At 39.3% G+C, this 18,827-nt stretch overlaps 1 protein-coding gene and 1 non-coding gene across 6 annotated transcripts in view; one reads left to right on the forward strand and one right to left on the reverse strand.

Annotated features, from left to right (window-relative positions):
* Window positions 1-18,827, reverse strand: part of AUH (AU RNA binding methylglutaconyl-CoA hydratase) — a 204,339-nt gene that overhangs the window by 150,890 nt on the left and 34,622 nt on the right. The window lies entirely within an intron of this gene.
* On the forward strand, window positions 4,238-4,369 carry LOC139032523 (small nucleolar RNA SNORA70). Its single transcript, XR_011485063.1, has one exon. It is a non-coding gene; the product is annotated as a small nucleolar RNA SNORA70 (small nucleolar RNA).

Consider the following 18,827-nt stretch of genomic DNA (forward strand, 5'->3'; position numbering starts at 1 on the left):
ACAACAACAATGAAGTTATTAGTACCTTTTCAAGACGCTTAATAGCCATTCACACAGTTGATTGAAATGTTTATTCAAATCTTTTGCTGTGCAATTTATTTGATTCTTAACCAGTTATAAGAGTTGTATCTTAAATAAAAGTCCTTTTTCAGAAAAATTATTTGGAAATATTTTCTTGTATCTGTGGCTTATCTTTTGATAATTCTTGATGGGTTTTCAATTTTAATGAAATCCAGTTTATCAATATTTCTCTTTTATTGTGCTTTTATTGTCCTCTGTAATCAACACACTCATTTTTAATTAAGAATCCATAGCAAACTAAGAATAAAAGAATCTTTCTTCATTTGTTAAAGAGTAAATACAAAATACCTATGGGCAACATCACCTTTAAAGTTCAAAAATTTCCTCCCAATTATCAAGAATGAGGCAATGCATTCTTCATCATTTCTACAAATGTAAATAGGTGTATTAGTCTGTGTAATAAGAAAAATTTTAATTACAAAGATCATAAGAAAAAAAATAAAACTGTCTTTATTAGCAGATGAGTTAATTATACATGGAGAATACTCAGAAGAATTTACAAATCATAAAAATAAGCTGGATACAGGTTCAATATACAGAAATCAACTGTCTTTCTATATACTACAAAAAAATTTTTAAAAAGATATCATCTACATTAACATTCAAAACTCAAAGAGTCAAGGAATAAATATAATAAAAGATGCATAAAATCCTGACACAAAAACATACCAAACGACTTCCCTGATGGTCCCCAGGTTAAGAATCCCCCTTCCAATGCTGGGGATGCAGGTTCAATCCCAGGCTGGGGACCTAGGATCTCACAAGCTGTGGGACAACTAAGGGCTAGGCACCTCAGTAGAGAGACCATGTGCTGTAAACTAGAGAGCACATACACCCTGGAGGCCACACGCCACGACTAGAGAGAAGTTGCATGTCACAAGGAAGACCTGACATAACCAAAATAAATAATTGGTTAAATGCTTTTGAACTGTGGTGTTGGAGAAGACTCTTGAGAGTCCCTTGGACTGCAAGGAGACCCAACCAGTCCATCCTAAAGGAGATTAGTCCTGGATGTTCATTGGAAGGACTGATGGTGAAGCTGAATCTCCAGTACTTTGCCCACCTCATGAGAAGGGTTGACTCATTGGAAAAGACCCTGATGCTGGGAGGGATTGAGGGCAGGAGGAGAAGGGGACAACAGAGGATGAGATGGCTGGATGGCATCACCAAGTCGATGGGCATGAGTCTGAGTAAACTCCGGGAGTTGGTGATGGACAGGGAGGCCTGGTGTGCTGCGATTCATAGGGTCGCAGAGTCGGACACAACTGAGTGACTAAACTGAACTGAACAAAACACCTACAAAGTCAAAATTAAATAAGTCCTAAAGAAATGGAGGGGCTTCCCAGGTGGCTCAGTGGTAAAGAATCCACCTGCCAAGCAAGAGACCCAGGTTTGATCCTTGGGTCAGGAAGATTCCCTGGAGAAGGAAATGTCAACCCATTCCAGTATTCTTGCCTGGGAAATCCCATGGACAGAGGGACCTGGTGGGCTACAGTCCATGTGGTCGCAAAAGAGTCGGATATGACCTAGTGGCGCAACAACAATAAAATAAACGAAGGAATATATTGTGTTCATCATGTGTTAGAAGACTCCATACTAAAAGATGTAAATTCTCTCCAAATTAATATTCAATGTGGTACCAATCAAAATCCTAACACTTCTTAGAAGTTGACAAAGTAGATAAGCAAAAGCCCAATAACAAATAAGCTTGAAGAAGATAAAGTTGGAGAATTTATACTAAAGTAAAATGATTATAAAGCTATAGTAAATAACAAAATGTGATGTTTACTCAAAGACAGAGAAACGGAGCAAAGGAGCAGAACAGCAAGTCCAGGAAAGACCTGCTTGACTTATGACAAAGATGGCACTGCTGGAACATTCCAGTAAATGAGGCTGGGACCACTGCAAAAGAGTTAAGCACAACTTGGGGACTCAGTTCAGTTCAGTCACTCAGTCGTGTCCAACTCTTTGCAAACCCCACGGGCTGCAACACGCCAGGCTTCCCTTTCCATCACCAACACTTGGAGCTTGCTCAAATTCGTGTCCATTGAGTTGATGATGCTATCCAACCATCTCATCCTCTGTCATCCCCTTCTCCTCCTGACTTTCCCAGCATCAGGGACTTTTCTAATAAGTCAGCTCTTCGCATCAAGCGGTCAAAGTATCGGCGTTTCAGCTTCAGCATCAGTCCATCCAATGAATATTCAGGACTGATCTCTTTTAGGATGGACTGGTTGGATCTCCATGCAGTCCAAGAGACTCTCAAGAGTCTTCTCCAACACCACAGTTCAAAAGCATCAACTCTGGCACTCAGTCCAAATCTCATATCCAGACCTAACTACTGGAAAAACCATAGCTTTGACTAGATGGACTTTTGTTAGCAAAATAATGTCTCTGCTTTTTAATATGCTGTCTAGGTTGGTCATAGCTTTTCGTTCAAGGAGTAAGCGTCTTTTAATTTCATGGCTGCAGTCACCATCTGCAGTGATTTTGGAGCCCCCCCAAAACAGTCTCTTTACTGTTTCCATTGTTTCCCCACCTATTTGCCATGAAGTGATGGAACCAGATGCCATGATCTTAGTTTTCTGAATGTTGGGTTTTAAGCCAACTTTTTCACTCTCTTCTTTCACTTTCATCAAGAGGCTCTTTAGTACTTCTTGGCTTTCTGCCATAAGGGAGGTGTCATCTGCGTATCTGAGGTTATTGATATTTCTCCCAGCAATCTTGACTCCAGCTTATGCTTCATCTAGTCTGGCATTTCGCATGATGTACCCTGCATATAAGTTAAATAAGTAGGGTGACAGTATACAGCCCTGATGTACTCCTTCCCCGATTTGGAACCAGTCTGTTGTTCTATGTCCAGTTCTCTAACTATTGCTTCTTGACCTGTATACAGATTTCTCAGGAGGCAGATAAGGTGGTCGAGTATTCCCATCTCTTTAAAAATTTTCCACAGTTTGTTGTGATCTACACAGTCAGAGCCTTTGGTGTAATCAATAAAGCAGATGTTTTTCTGGAACTCTGTTGCTTTTTCAATGATCTTGGGGACTAAACAACAACAATCATCAAGGAAACACCAATTACAGACACAGATAGGTTTATAAGCAATACAGTGCTAAAGTGCTGGTGAAGGTATGGTGGTTGTTTATAGTCACTCAGTCATGTAGGACTCTCACAGCCCCATAGACTGTAGCCCACCAGGCTCCTCCATCCACGGGATTTCCCAGGCAAGAACACTGGAGTGGGTAGCCATTTCCTTCTCCAGGGGATCCATCTTCCCAACCCAGGGAACAAACCCATGTCTCCTATGTTGCAGGCAATCTCCTGCACTGTAGGCAGATTCTTTACTGACTGAGCCCCAGAGAAGCCCCGGTGAAGGCACAGAGCAACAGGAACTCTGATTTAATGCTGTTGGGAATAAAACTGGTAAAACTCACTTTGGAAAAGCAATTTCACCCCACATGCACACACCCAACAGAAATGAATGATATTTACACCAGAAGACATGCAGAAACATATTCACAGAAGCATTATTTAGAATAGCTGGAACCAGCAACACCCCAAACATTCATCAACAGCAAAATGAATAAACTATAAAATACTGCCCCAAGGAATATGAATATACTATTCCAAGATGAAGACTATGCAATGAATCCCACAAAGATGTTGAGAAAACGTCAACCTTAAAAAACACATACTTGAGATTTTCAGTTACAGAAAGTTTGAAAACAGGCAAAATTAGTATTTGGTAATAAAAATCATAAAAATCTCCATTAGTTTTGGGTGAGAGATGGTTAATGATAGGAAAAGGCGTATGGAATGGATTACAGTGTGCTGGTAATGGTAGTGTTCATTCCTTAGTTTGAGTGATGACTGCACAGGTGAGTTCATTTTGTAGAAATTTATTACTTAAACTTTACGCAATTTTCCTACATAATGTTGTTGTTGTTGAGTTGTTAAGTCAGGTCCAACTCTTTTGTGACCCCGGGGACTATAGCCCACCAGGCTCCTCTGTCCATGGGATTTCCCAAGCAATACTGAAGTGGGTTGCCATTTCCTTCTCCGGGTGATCTTTCCAATCCAGGAATCAAATCTGAGTCCCCTGCAGTGACAGGTGGATTCTTTATTTGAGCCACCAGAGAAGACAAAATTCCTTCTGCAGCCAATCAGGTACACTGTGCTCTTTTTCTCTGTGGGGGCCTGGTATGCAATGGCTGGAATGGCTGGAAAATGCAGCCTCTTGGGTAGTGCATGTAGCCAGTTGCCTTAAAGGACCATGAAGACAGCCCCTTCCAGGGGACATTCATGTCGGACATCCTGGTGTACCCAGTCTAAGTTCTAGACAGGTATGCGGGGTGCCTTTGGAAAGCCGCAGCGCACACTGGCCAGGGTCCGCACTGACCAAGTTACCATGCCCATCTGCACTAAGCTGAAAAACAAGGAACAGATGACTAAGGCCCCACGCAGGGCCACGTTCAAGTTCCTTGGGCCCTGAAGAGCCACATCTCCAAGAACTGGATGAATCTGAAGACATGGTAGCAGAAAAGTGGATCATCCTGGATGATGGGTCGTCAAATATTAGGTTGGTACAAAAGTGATTACGGTTTCAGATGTGAATTTTAAATCATTATAACCAGGCTCAAATATATCTTCATTAATCAAAATAGGAACCATTACAACCAACACATTTTTACCAACAAGAAATGTTTGTTTATTTCTGTAGCATAAAAAATTCATACTTCACTGTTTACAACAGCTAGGACATGGAAGCAACCATCAGCAGACAAATGGATAAGAAAGTTATGATACATATACACAATAGAATATTCCTCAGCTATAAAAAAGAATACATTTGAGTCAGTCCTAATGAGGTGGATGAAACTGGAGCCTATTATATAGAGTGAAGTAAGTCAGAAAGAGAAACACCAATACAGTATACTAACGCATATATATGAGATTTAGAAAGACACAAATGACAATCCTGTATGAAAGACAGCAAAAGAGACACAGATGTAAAGAACAGGCTTTTGGACTATGTGGGAGAAGGTGAAGGTGGGATTATTTGAAAGAACAGCATTGAAACATGTACATTACCATAAGTAAAACAGATGACCAGTGCAAGTTTGATGCATGAAGCAGGGCACTTAAAGCTGGTGCTCTGGGGACAACCCAGAAGGATGGGGTGGGGAGGGAGGTGGGGTTCAGCATGAGGGGACACAGATGCACCCGTGGCTGATTCATGTCCATGTGTGGCAAAAAGCACCATAAATACTGGAAAGTAATTACTCTCCCATTAAAATAAATAAATTAATTTTTTTTTTAAAGTTCGTGCTTCAAGATTCGAAGAACTTTTGGAAAGCATTTTCTGCCTCTTGCTGGATGTGGAAGTGGTTTCCCTGCAAAAAGCTGTCTAGGTGCAGTCAGTACCGAGATCACGTGAATATGGCAGACGAGGCAAAACTTTGTAGGCCAGTTCGTTCAACTTTTGAAGCGTTAGTTGTTCAATGTGTGATCGGACGTAGCCATGCAGAAGAACTGGGCCCATTCTGTTGACAATATCAACTGCAGGAATTGCAGTTTTTGCTGCATCTCATCAATTTGCCAAGCAAACTTCTCAGTTGTAATGGTTCCACTGAATTCAGAAAGCTGTAGTGGATCAGTTGGGCAGCAGACCACCAACCAGTGACCATGACTGTTGGGTTCAAGTTTGCTTTGGGAAGTGCCCAAGAGCTTCTTCTTGGTCCAACCACTGAGTTGGTTGTCACTGGTTATCATATAAAATCCACTTTTTGTCACATGTCACAATCTGACAGAGAAACGGGTCATTGTTGCAAAGAGTAAGAGAAGACGCTTCAATATGACGATTTTTTTGACCTGCAATCAGCTCACAAGGCACTTTCCCAATTTGCTTCAAATGCCAAATGACCATAGAATGGTCAACATTGAGTTCCTTGACAATTTATTGTGTAGCTGTAAGAGGACAAGCGTCAATGATTGCTCTCAACTGGTCACTGTCAACTTCTGATGGTGGCCACCACGCTCCTCATCTTCAAAGCTCTCGTCTCCTTTGCAAAACTTCTTGAACCACCAGTGTGCTCTACTCCGTTAGCAGTTCCTGGGCCAAAGGCACTGTTGATGTTGTGATTTGTCTCTGCTGCTGTATGATCCATTTTGAACTCAAATTAAAAAACTGCTCGGATTTGCTTTTTGTCTTAACATTATTTATACAGTCTAAAATCATAAACAGCATGTAATAAGTCATCAGCAAAAAAAGAAAATAAAGCTAGAAATGAGTATTAAAATGATGTATAACATAACCACATTTATTTTATTTAAGAATGTATTTCAACATAAAACGGCAAAGTTCAACGATGCAAAACTGCAATAACTTTTGAACCAATCTGCTGCTGCTAAGTCACTTCAGTCGTGTTCGACTCTGTGTGGCCCCATAGTCGGCAGCCCACCAGGCTCCCCCAGGCTCCCTCCCTGGGATTCTCCAGGCAAGAGTACTGGAGTGTCGACCCAACCTAATACATCTCTAATTGTGGCCCACAGGACAAATGGTGGAACCTACACTCGTGAAAGCCTATGTTTTTCCCTCCTTACTCACGACTACCAATAAATTCTAATGTCCTACCCCAAAAGACAAATAGGAAAAAAAAAAATTCCTGATCCCCATACACAATTACCTGATCCAGCTACCACCAATTTTCTCTTTTTTTTTTTTTAATAAGCTAGACTCCTCAAAAGGGCTGCTCTTTGTCTTCCAATCTCTCCTCTTACAGTATGTCTCTAAGTAAAAGGGACAAAAGACAGTAAAAAATAAATATAATAAATAACTAACATAAAAAGCAATACATGTTCAGGAGTAAAACAATCAGGAAATGTGAATCTGGAGTAGAAGATCTGAACCATGTTACAACACTAAACAGTATGATCACACTGTTCTCACTGACAAAGCATAATAAAATTCAGTGAGACCTCTGTAGTTTGTAAGCTCCTGACAATTTAATACTCGGTTCTAAGGTACACATTTTAACCGCTTACACTGCTCCTGTGCTGCACGCTCTTTTCAACCAGACACACAGTGATCGGAATGTAGCACCCCAAGAAGACAAGGCACAGACTTAATACATTTAACAATTCTGAGAGAGCATCCATTTAAACACTGTCCACTAAAATGGTCCTCTCTTAAAATTCTTGGGCTTTTTTTAAAAAATAAATTCCTTCTTTTGACTATATTTGCCGTGGACTAGTCCAGTAAGACTTTAGAAAACTTATGGGAAACAACTACAATATTGTTTGATGTACACTGCAGGATATCTAGCTTCCTTGGCTCCCAATAATCAAATGACAGTAAAGCCCCTAAATCATCATGACAAGCAAAAATGCCTGCTCAAATTCCAGTATGTTCCCCCTGAGTGTTACAATCCCCCTTGAGACCTATTATCTAATATGGTAATATTCAGTGGTCTTCAACTTTTTTTGTTTCCATTACTGCTGCACAGAATTTTGAAAGACAATATACTCCCTCGAACATTTTTATACTGACATCTAAAATTTTTCATAATTGAAGTTTAAACAGATGCTATGTAAAGGCCCTAAAGCCTGCACACCGCAACCACTGAAGCCCACACTCGCTACAGCCCCGGCTCCACAACACGAGACACCAGCACCGCAGTAAGAAGGCCACACGCTCCATCGGAAAGCAGTCTGTGCTCTCCACAACTAGAGAAAACTTGTGCACAACAACGAAGACCCAGTGCAGCCAAAAATAAATAAATAAAAATAAATATACACATAGTTTTTAAAAAATAAAAGTTGCAAAGATTGCAGTACACTATAAACACTAGCACCTTAAAATACAATTAATTTATATCACTGTCAATGTATCCAGCAGAATCTACATACCACAGCAACTGATTCTCAAAATCATTCATGTCTAAAACACACAAATCCTTGCTTAACAACACAAATACCACATCATTTACTTTCTTTATGAACAATTTTATGAAGTGTTATATTCCTATAGCACTTTTCTGTGATTTTTTTTTTCTGGTACCATCAGCTTTTATGCTTAAAAATCTTCTTTTGATCATTCTGTCACATTTCTATGCAACAAAACATATACACAAATAGAATTGATTTTTATTAAATTCCTTGTAACCATGAAGCACTAAGTTTAAAAGTTTTCCTCTGGATTGACTTTTGATTACAAGTATTATTAGCATACAGTTGATTGAAGCAAAAATACATATCTGACAACTAGGCACTAAAAGTAAACTTTTTTGGAAAAGGTTATCTCAATAAGACAGATGAGACTACCTGCCCTCCTTTTATTAGTTCATATATGTATGAATGAAATCACTTATTGCTAGAGTATTTCAGCTATGTCTCCCAATTCTTTTAACTCCTTTAGTCAGCTCTTGAAAAATCACATAGCAATCAAGAAGCAACTGAACAACTGAACAATTTAACAATTGCTAATAAAGCAATTTAACAATTCCATAACTACATTGTCTTTAAATCATGCTGAAAACAAAAGAACTGGACACTGCCAAAATAAGGATCCTAGTTGAAATTCTCAACGTGGGTATTTTAAACAGTTCTTCTATGGCAAGTCATAGCTTTCTCCCTCCCTGAAGCAAGGAAGCAAAAAAAAAAAAAAGGCAGGGGAGGGGGCAACTATGAAAGAGAAGATGGTAAAGTTAAACAACATCAGACTGAAAAGTTCTAAGAAAAAATGCATATAAGTTGCATTATCAGCTAGATTCCTGTAAAACAATCTGTATCTCTGGAATGCCTAGAGGAGATCCCAACTGCAGTCTGGGAGAATCACTGCTTTAAGTCATTTCCCTCAGAAATGTAGTTGCTGGGTCATGTGAAGTGCAATGATCTTCAAAAGTTAACACCAAACTGTTTTTCCAAAGTATTTCCACCTCCACACACTGTCACCAGCAGGGCATTGCTCTACATTATCACCAGTGCCTGGCACTGTCACACACAGGTCCCCTCAGCTAATGTGTGAGACAAGGTGGCTTTAAGCTGCACTTTTCTCAGCACAGTAAAAGATGAAACATCTCAATTTTGTAGAACATAATTGTACAGTGAACAAAGTCATCATTTCAGAATTGTTTCAGTTTATGGACTTGTGCTATCAATCCAAAGCACCATGGTCTTCTGTGCTCCCACTTCAAATAGGCTTTAATCTCTTCCATCCAACCAAAACATCAGGTCAAGACAAGCAAGGATTTCCAGGTGACTCAATCTGCATCTTAACCTCCAAAAAGCACCAGATGGAGTAGATGCTGTCCTGGGGAGCTGCCCGTCTAAGACCAGAAGATGTATCTGTTTTCCTTTCCTGTACTGCTCTTGCACGGTGGTTGTAGTAGTGGTTATCCTGTCTCACAAAAACAGCTGAGAAAAGGTCTTCCTTTTTTACTTATCAAATAATATATGTAAGATTGCAATTATCTGTTCAATGAAATGTGTGAATAGAATATTCCTCTGCAGTCATGGAGACCAAGAGTTTTCATTGTTTTAAGACAAGTTAAGTTTTCAATTTCTTAAGTCAGTTTTGGTTAAGTTTCATTTTCTAATAGTTTACCTAGTCCACCTAAAATATCAAATTCATTGACATCAGTTATTCTTAATATTATTTTACCAAATTAATCTCTGTGAAATTTATACCTATGACATCTTTTTTCAATCTGAATATTGTTTAGTTATTCCCTCACCATTGATAAATCTTACCAGAAGTTTGACTTTCTGACTTTCAAAGAACCAGCTTTGGACTTTATTATTCTTAGTACTTACTGAGTGTTTTCCATGTCATAAGTTTATGTTCATCTTCAGTTTCTTCCTTCTACCCTGAGCTTATTCTGTAATCACTTTTGTCATTTTTTTAAATTGGATTCTTAGTTTATTCATCTTGAGCATTTATTCTTAAAGTACAATCTTAACTACATTACACAACTTTTGAAGTATTTTGTTAGAATTTAATTCTGAATATGTTCTAATTTACATTAAGATTCCTTTGTTGAGCTGTAAGTTATTTAGAAGTTATTTTAAATTTCCCCCTGTAGGGGATTTTTTCTAATTACCTTTTGTAAATGACTTGTATCTTAACTGCCTGTAGTCACAGAACTCAGTCTTTGAAATCTGTGGAGGCTTTATAGCCAAGCAGATGGCTAATTTTCATGAATATTTCATGTGCACTTGAAAGAGATGCACAGTCATCAACTGCTTAGGGCAATGATCCACACAGGTACAATATATTAACCCTCAGTAGGCCAGGAAAAATAATCAACACCCTTAATCAGCTGGGCTGATAGACTCTTTGTATTTTATTTAATATTAGACTCTTTGTATTTTATTTAATATTTAGGTCATTTTACAAATAATTCACGGGGTTTCCCAGGTGGCACCATGGTAAGGAATCTGCCTGCCAATGCAAGAGATGCAGGTTTGATCTCTGGGTTGAGAAGATCCCCTGGAGAAGGAAATGGCAACCCACTCCAGTGTTCTTGCCTGGGAAATCCTATAGACAGAGAAGCACGGCGGGCTACAGTCCATGGGGTCCCAGAGAGTCGGACATGACTGAGCAACTAAGCACCCAGCACATAATTTACAGAAAAATAAAAGGATATAGTAAAAAAGCAAATTAACTGAAAAGTTTAATCAAAATTTAAATACAGAAAATCTGTATTCTTATATTTCCTAGTGTGTACATACTATGTTGTGTACATAATATGTACATACTATGTACATATCATGTGTATGTACATGATATGTGTTTGATACATACACATATCTACAAATGCATAATGTGTGTATATATACACTCACACACATCACACACACATACACACAAACACACATGAAAAGAGAATGAAACTGGTTACCAACTGACATGCATGAATCTGGGACATATAGTTTTATAAAATCTGATTCCAGATTTCAAATATATCTCTACTAGATAATCATCACTTCTTCTTCTTGAATTTGCACCGTAAAAATGCAGTGCTTTTTTAAAATTTTGATGTCTCATAAACTTGCTGAGAAGGACAGCCATATTGTTTGTTCCTTGGTTATAAACATTCATTTTTAGACTTATAAACATACATCAAAATGAGCCAATGTTTTGCTTTCTCTCCTAAATCATATATTCACTTCCTATCACCTTTGTATACACACTTTAATTCAACACTCTTCAATTAAAAGCTGTATCAAGTAAATGTTCATGCACAACACTGTATGTAATGCAAGAATAAGTCACATATTCTTTTAACAAAACTGAAGAGTCCAACTTCTTATCACAGAATATTGCAGAAACACACTGATCACTCATCAACTCTTGAGTTCAAAGAAAATTCATCTAGGATATTGCTGCTTGCTGACTCACAGTCTAAGACGTCACTCATATGATCAAGTTCACCATAATAATTAGCGCCTAGAGTCTGCTGCCTCTGTGGACCATTATTTTACCCATTTAATAGCTGAAATGCCTTCCTCTGTCAACTTTTCTACTTTTGTACCATTACATGTAGAAAATGAAAACTATTAAACTCTCAGTTGTGTTAAATGAAAACTAAAATGACTACAAAGATGGTACCTCCAGACTTCATTTATATTTTCTTAAAATATGTGCAACTCTTGAGGTAATGTAATAAAATCAAAGATAATGCAATAGCAATGACCTGACTACTATAACATCTTTCTAGATGAGTCCATCATCCTTTCATTTTATTTTAGTCTTAATATAGTTGGGAATAATTAAAGAGTGATGATAAAAATTATTCTAGGATGATAAAATTACCTATACACAGATAAAGTGATATAAGAACCCACAGCATCTTAGATTCATAAAAAGGTCCAAAAGACCCATATGATATACACTATAAGAGAAAAGGAGTTTTAATTTTCTATTTTAAAGTAAATTTTCTGTTCTTCAGAAGACCTCTGACAGAAAAAAAAGCCATAAAGCATCAATCTAACAAATCCAAGTAAAACTGTTCAAAAAAGAAACCAGTAAACTAAATCTGGGTCCAGGGGACTCTGATGATAAGTTTATTAACCCATTCAAATATTCTTTCTTTCTATTCAAATAGGCTTTCTTTTTTCTTGTTTAATCTATTAATAACTAAGAAAGGTGCTAAAAAAAATCCAATTATGGTGGTGGATATGTCCTTTTTTCCTTAGCGTGATGTGAATTTTTACACTGTATATTTCGAAGCTGTTTCTAACAGCATAAAAGTTCAGAATCATCATTCTACCAAGGAAATTTAAACTTTTGTCATTATCTAGTGACCTTCTTTATCTCTAATAATTACTATTCTGATAAAAATTTGTTTGAAAATCTATTTCATTTGATATCAGTATAGTTTTACCAGCTTTACCCGCTTTGTTTTAGTCGGTATTAGACTGGTATCTTTTTCTACTCAACTTTCAACATCCTTATGTTTTAGGTGTTTCTTTTGAGTAGCTTAGTGATAATTTAAGTCAGCTACTATTTGTCTTCTAATTAAAGAATTTAGTACACTTGCATTCACCATGATAGGTAATAAATTTGAACATATTTCTACAATTGCATTTGGGGATATTTAGCCCTGTAGTTCTATTCTTTCTCCCACCATCTCCCTCTCTATTTTAACCCTGAGGGTTAAAAACTCTAGGTGTACCCAAAAATTTCGTGAGATTTACCTCCAAGAGCCTAACCAGCTTCTCAAAGTAAATACTGGAGAAAAATCCCCTCTCCCTTCTAACAGACGAAGAGGAAAAGGAACCATTTTCAAATACCAGAGCACTCTGTCCTTAACAAAGTCTGCCTTCAGGGCAAACTAACTAACCAAAGCCTAACTGACCAGGAGGAAGGGAAATACCCAATTCCAGTCCATTCAGTCATCCAGTCCCACCTAAAGGGTCAAAAAAGCACTGAGAAACACTTGTGAAGTTCACATTTCAGACGCACAGGCTCACTAAAAGTGTAACACTTAATCACAGCACTCCCCCTCCCTGCAACACCCAGCCCTATTGAAAAGCCTTTTAGTATCTTCTTGATGGCCCGACATAATGTACTGGGTAAAGGACCTACTGTAAATAGACCAAGGTTGTTGTGTATTCATTGTCATTTGTTTCTAGGAATCTTTTGATTTCCCATCTTATTTCTTCAGTAATCTCTCCTTGTTTAGTAATGTATTATTTAATCTCCATGAGTGTGTTTTTTGCAGTTTCTTTCCTGAGTTGTTCAGTTCAGTTCAGTCCAGTCACTCAGTCGTGTCCAACTCTTTGCGACCACATGGACTGCAGCATGCGAGGCCTCCCTGTCCATCACCAACTCCCAGAGTTTACTCAAACTCATGTTCAATGAGTTGGTGATGCCATCCAACCATCTCATCCTCTGTCGTCTCCTTCTCCTCCAACCTTCAATCTTTCCCAGCATCACAGTCTTTCCCAATGATTCAGCTCTTTACATCAGGTGGCCAAAGTATTGGAGTTTCAGCTCCAACATCAGTCCTTCCAATGAACACCCAGGACTGATCTCCTTTAGGATGGACTGGTTGGATCTCCTTGCAGTCCAAGGGACTCTCAAGAGTCTTCTCCAACACCACAGTTCAAAAGCATCAACTCTTTGGTGCTCAGCTTTCTTTATAGTCCAACTCTCACATCCATACATGACTACTGGAAAAACCATAACCTTGACTAGATGGACATTTGTTGGCAAAGTAATGTCTCTGCTTTTTAATATGCTGTCTAGGTTGGTCATAGCTTTCCTTCCAAGAAGTAAGCATCTTTTAATTTCAATGCTGCAGTCACCATCTGCAGTGATTTTGGAGCCCAAAAAATAAAGTCTGCCCCTGTTTCCACTGTTTCCCAATCTATTTGCCTGAGTTGATATCTAGTCTCACAGTGCTGTGGTCAGAGAAGACACCTGATATGATTTCAATTTTCTTAAATGTACTGAGGCTTGATATTTGTGGCCAAGATGTGGTCTATCCTGGAGAATGTTCCATGGGCACTTGAGAAGAAAGAGTATTCTTTTGCATTTGGATGGAATATCCTGAAGATATCAATTAGGTTCATTTGGTCTAATGTTTAAGGTTTGTGTTTCCTTACTGATTTTCTATGTTGATGGTCTGTCCATTTGTGTAAGTGGGGTGTTAAAGTCCCCTACTATTATTGTGTCACTGTCAATTTCACCTCTTATGTCTGTTAGTGTTTGCCTTATGTACTGAGATGCTATGCTGGGTGCATAAATATTCACAACTGTTATGTCTTCTTCTTGGATTGTTCCCTTGATCATAATGTAGTGTCCTTCTTTATCTCTTGCAATATTCTTTAAAGTCTATTTTGTCTGAAATTAGAATTGTCACTCTGGCTTTCTTTTGGTTTCTATTTGCATGGAATATCCTTTTCCATCCTTTTACTTTCAGACTGCATGTGTCTCTATCTGAAGTGGGTCTCTTGTAGGCAGTATAAATGGGTCTTGTTTTTGTATCCATTCAATCAGTCTGTATTTTTGGTTGTTGTGTTTAATCTGTTTACATTTAAAGTAATTGTTGATATCTATGTTCCTATTGGCATTTTCTTAACTGTTTTGGGTTTGTTTTTGTGGGTCTTTCCTTTCACTTGTGATTACTGCCTAAATAAGTTCCTTTAGTATTTGTTAAAGCTGGTCTAGTAGTGGAAAATTCTCCTAAACTTTTGCTTGTCTGGAAAGCTTTTGATTCCTTCATCAATTTGAATGAGACCCTTGTCGGGTATAGTAATCTTGGTTGTAGACTTTATTCTTTCAGTACTTCAAATATATCCTGCCATTCCCTTCTCACCTGCAGCTTCTGCTGAAAGATCCACTGTTAATGGTATGGGTTTTCCCTTTATGTTTCTTGTTGCTTTTCCCTTGCTGCTTTTAATATTCTTTCTTTGTGTTTAATCTCTGTTAGCTTGATTAATATGTGTCTAGACATGTCTCTCCTTGTGTTTATCCTGTAAGTGACTCTCTGCACAGTGCTGGAGGGACTTTGAGGAGATACCCCACATCCAAGGGCAGAGAAGCCCCACTAAGATGGTAGGCGCTGGAGTGGTGGCTGCGTAGTGCTGGAGAGGCAGCTACGTGGCACTAGAGCAACTCTGAGGAGATACCCCACGTCCAAGGGCAGAGAAGCCCCAGCAAGATGACAGGAGCAGTGAAATCACATTTAGAATCAAACCCCATACCCACCAGAGATGCTATGAGGGTTCAAACAAACCTTGTGTGCACTAGGACCCAGAGATCCCACAGAGACTGAGACAGGTGTTTGGGCATCTCCTGTGGACGTACGGGTCAGCAGTGGACTGCTGCAGGGGCAGGGGCAGGGGCTCTGGGTGCAGCAGACCCAGGTACAGCATAAGCCCTCTTGGAGGAGGCTGCCATTAACCCCCCCCCCGGGGAGCCACCAGAACTTACACAGGATTGAGGAAACAGACTCTGGGAGGGCACAAACAGAACCTTGAGCACAGCAGGACCCAGGAGAAAGGAGCAGTGACTGCACAAGAGACTGACCCAGACTTGCCCATAAGTGTCCACGAGTCTCCAGCAGAGGCGTGGGCTGGCGGTGGCCTGCTGCAGGGATGGAGGCACTCACTGCAGCAGTACATGCATGGGACCTTTTGAAAGAGATCCCCATTATCTTCATTACCTCCACCACAGTATGGCCTCAGGCCAAATAACAAGGAGGGAACACATCCCCGCCCATCAACAGAAAGTTAAATTAAAGATTTACTGAGCATGGCCCTGCCCATTAGAACAAGACCCAGTTTTCTCCTTTGTCAGTCTCTCCCATCAGGAAGCTTCCATAAGCCTCTTATCCTTCTCCATCAGAGGGCAGACAGAATGATAACCACAATCACAGAAAACTAACCAATCTGATCACATGGACCACAGCCTTTTCTGTCTCAATGAAACTATGAGTCATGCAGTGTAGGGCTAGCCAAGACAGAGAGGTCATGGTGGAGCGTTCTGACAAAATGTGGTCCACTGGAGAAGGGAATGGCAAACCACTGCAGTATTCTTGCCTTCAGAACTCCATGGACAGTATGAAAAGGCAAAAGATAGGACACTGAAAGATGAACTCCCCAGGTTGGGAGGTGCCCAATATGCTCCTGGAGATCAGTGGAGAAATAACCCCAGAAAGAATGAAGAGACGAGCCAAAGCAAAAACAACACCCAGTTGTGGATGTGAGTGGTGACGGAAGTGAAGTCCAATGATGTAAAGAGCAAGACTGCACAGGAACCTGGAATGTTAGGTCCACGAAATTAAAGCAAATTGGAAGTGATCAAACAGGAGATGGCAAGAGTGAACATCAACATTCTAGGAATCAGTGAACTAAAATGGACTGGAATGGGTGAATTTAACTCAGATGACCATTATATCCACTACTACGGGCAAGAATCCCTTAGAAGAAATGGAGTAGCCATCATAGTCAACAAGAGAGTCGTAAATGCAATCTCAGAAACGACAGAATAATCTCTGCTTGTTTCCAAGGAAAACCACTCAATATCACAGTAATCCAAGTCTATGCCCCGACTAGCAACACTGAAGAAGCTGAAGCTGAACGGTTCTATGAAGACGTACAAGACCTTCTAGAACTAACACCCAAAAAAGATGTCCTTTTCATCACAGGAGACTGGAATGCAAAAGTAGGAAGCCAAGAAACACCTCGAGTAAGAGGCAAATTTGGCCTTGGAATACAGAATGAAGCAGGGCAAAAGCTAATCGAGTTTTGCCAAGAGAACATACTGGTCATAGCAAACACCTTCTTCCAACAAAAGAAGACTCTACACATGGACATCACCAGATGGTCAATACTGTAATCAGATTAATTATATTCTTTGCAGCCAAAGATGGAGGAGCTCTATGTAGTCAGCAAAAACAACACTGGGAGCTGACTGTGGCTCATATCATGAACTCCTTATTGGCCAAATTCAGACATAAATTAAAGAAACTAGGGAAAACCACTAGACCCATTCAAGTATGACTTAAATCAAATCCCTTATGATTATACAGTGGAAGTGACAAACAGAATCAAGGGATTAGATGTGATAAGACATAGTGCCTGAAGAACTATGGACAGAGGTTCATGACTTTATACAGGAGGCAGGGATCAAGACCATCCCCAAGAAAAAGAAATGCAAAAAGGCAAAATGGTTGTCTGAGGAGGCCTTACAAATAGCTGTGAAAAGAAGAGAAGCAAAAGGCAAAGGAGGAAAAGGAGAAAAGGCAAAGGAGAAAAGGAAAGATACACTCATCTGAATGCAGAGTTCCAAAGAACAGCAAGGAGAGATAAGAAAGCCTTCCTCAGTGATCAATGTAAAGAAATAGAAAAAAACAATAGAATGGGAAAGAATAGAGATCTCTTCAAGAAAATCAGATACCAAGGGAACATTTCATGCAAAGATAGGCACAATAAAGGACCAGAAATGGTATGGACCTAACAGAAGCAGGAAATGGCAACGCACTCCAGTATTCTTGCCTGGAAAACTCCATGGACTGAGGAGCCTGGTAGGCTAGTCCATGGGGTTGCAAAGAGTCAGATAGGACTGAGTGGCTTCATTTCACTAACAGAAGCAGAAGATATTAAGAAGAGGTGGCAAGAATACACAGAAGAACTATACAAAAAATATCTTAATGACCCAGATAACCATGATGGTGTGATCACTCACCTAGAGCCAGACATCCTGGAATGTGAAGTCAAGTGGGCCTTAGGAAGCATCACTACGAACAAAGCTAGTGGAGGTGATGGAATTCCAGTTGAGCTATTTCAAATCCTGAAAGATGATGCTGTGGAAGTGCTGCACTCAATATGTCAGCAAATTTGGAAAACTCAGCAGTAGCCACAGGACTGGAAAAGGTCTGTTTTCATTCCAATCCCAAAGAAAGGCAAAGCCAAAGAATGTTCAAACTACCACACAATGGCACTCATCTCACACGCTAGTAAAGTAATGCTCAAAATTCTCCAAGCCAGGCTTTAACAGTACGTGAACTATGAACTTCGATAAGTTCAAGCTGGTTTTAGAAAAGGCAGAGGAACCAAAGATCAAATTCCCAACATCCACTGGATCATTGAAAATTCAAGAGAGTTCCAGAAAAACATCTACTTCTGCTTTATTGACTAACCCAAAGCCTTTGACTGTGTGGATCACAAGAAACTATGGAAAATTCTTAAAGAGATGGGAATACCAGACCACCTTACCTGCCTCCTGAGAAACCTGTATGCAGGTCAGGAAGCGACAGTTAGAACTGGACATGGAACAACAGACTGGTTCCAAATCGAGAAAGGAGTACATCAAGGCTGTATACTGTCACCCTGCTTATTTAACTTATATGAAGAGTACATCATGAGAATTGTGAATAACAATTGCTGAAATTGAATAACAACTACTGACATTAAAAATACTCTAGAAGGAACCAATAGTAGAATAACTAAGGCAGAAGAACGGGTAAGTGAGCTGGAGGATAGAATGGCTGAAATAACTTCTGAAGAGCAGAATAAAGGAAAAAGAATGAAAAGGATTGAGGATAGCCTCAGAGAGTTTTGGGACAATATGAAACCCACCAACATTCAAGTTATAGGGGTCCCAGAGGAAAAAGAAAAAAAGAAAGCACTGAGAAAAGTTGATTGTAGGCGGTGTATTCTTTACCACTGAGCCTTTACCAGGGAAGTTCCACATTAAGAAGCTATAAAACAATAAGTATATTTAACCCAAA

The sequence above is a fragment of the Odocoileus virginianus genome, chromosome 31 (assembly GCF_023699985.2).
Source record: "Odocoileus virginianus isolate 20LAN1187 ecotype Illinois chromosome 31, Ovbor_1.2, whole genome shotgun sequence".
In the NCBI taxonomy this organism is placed as follows: domain Eukaryota; kingdom Metazoa; phylum Chordata; class Mammalia; order Artiodactyla; family Cervidae; genus Odocoileus; species Odocoileus virginianus.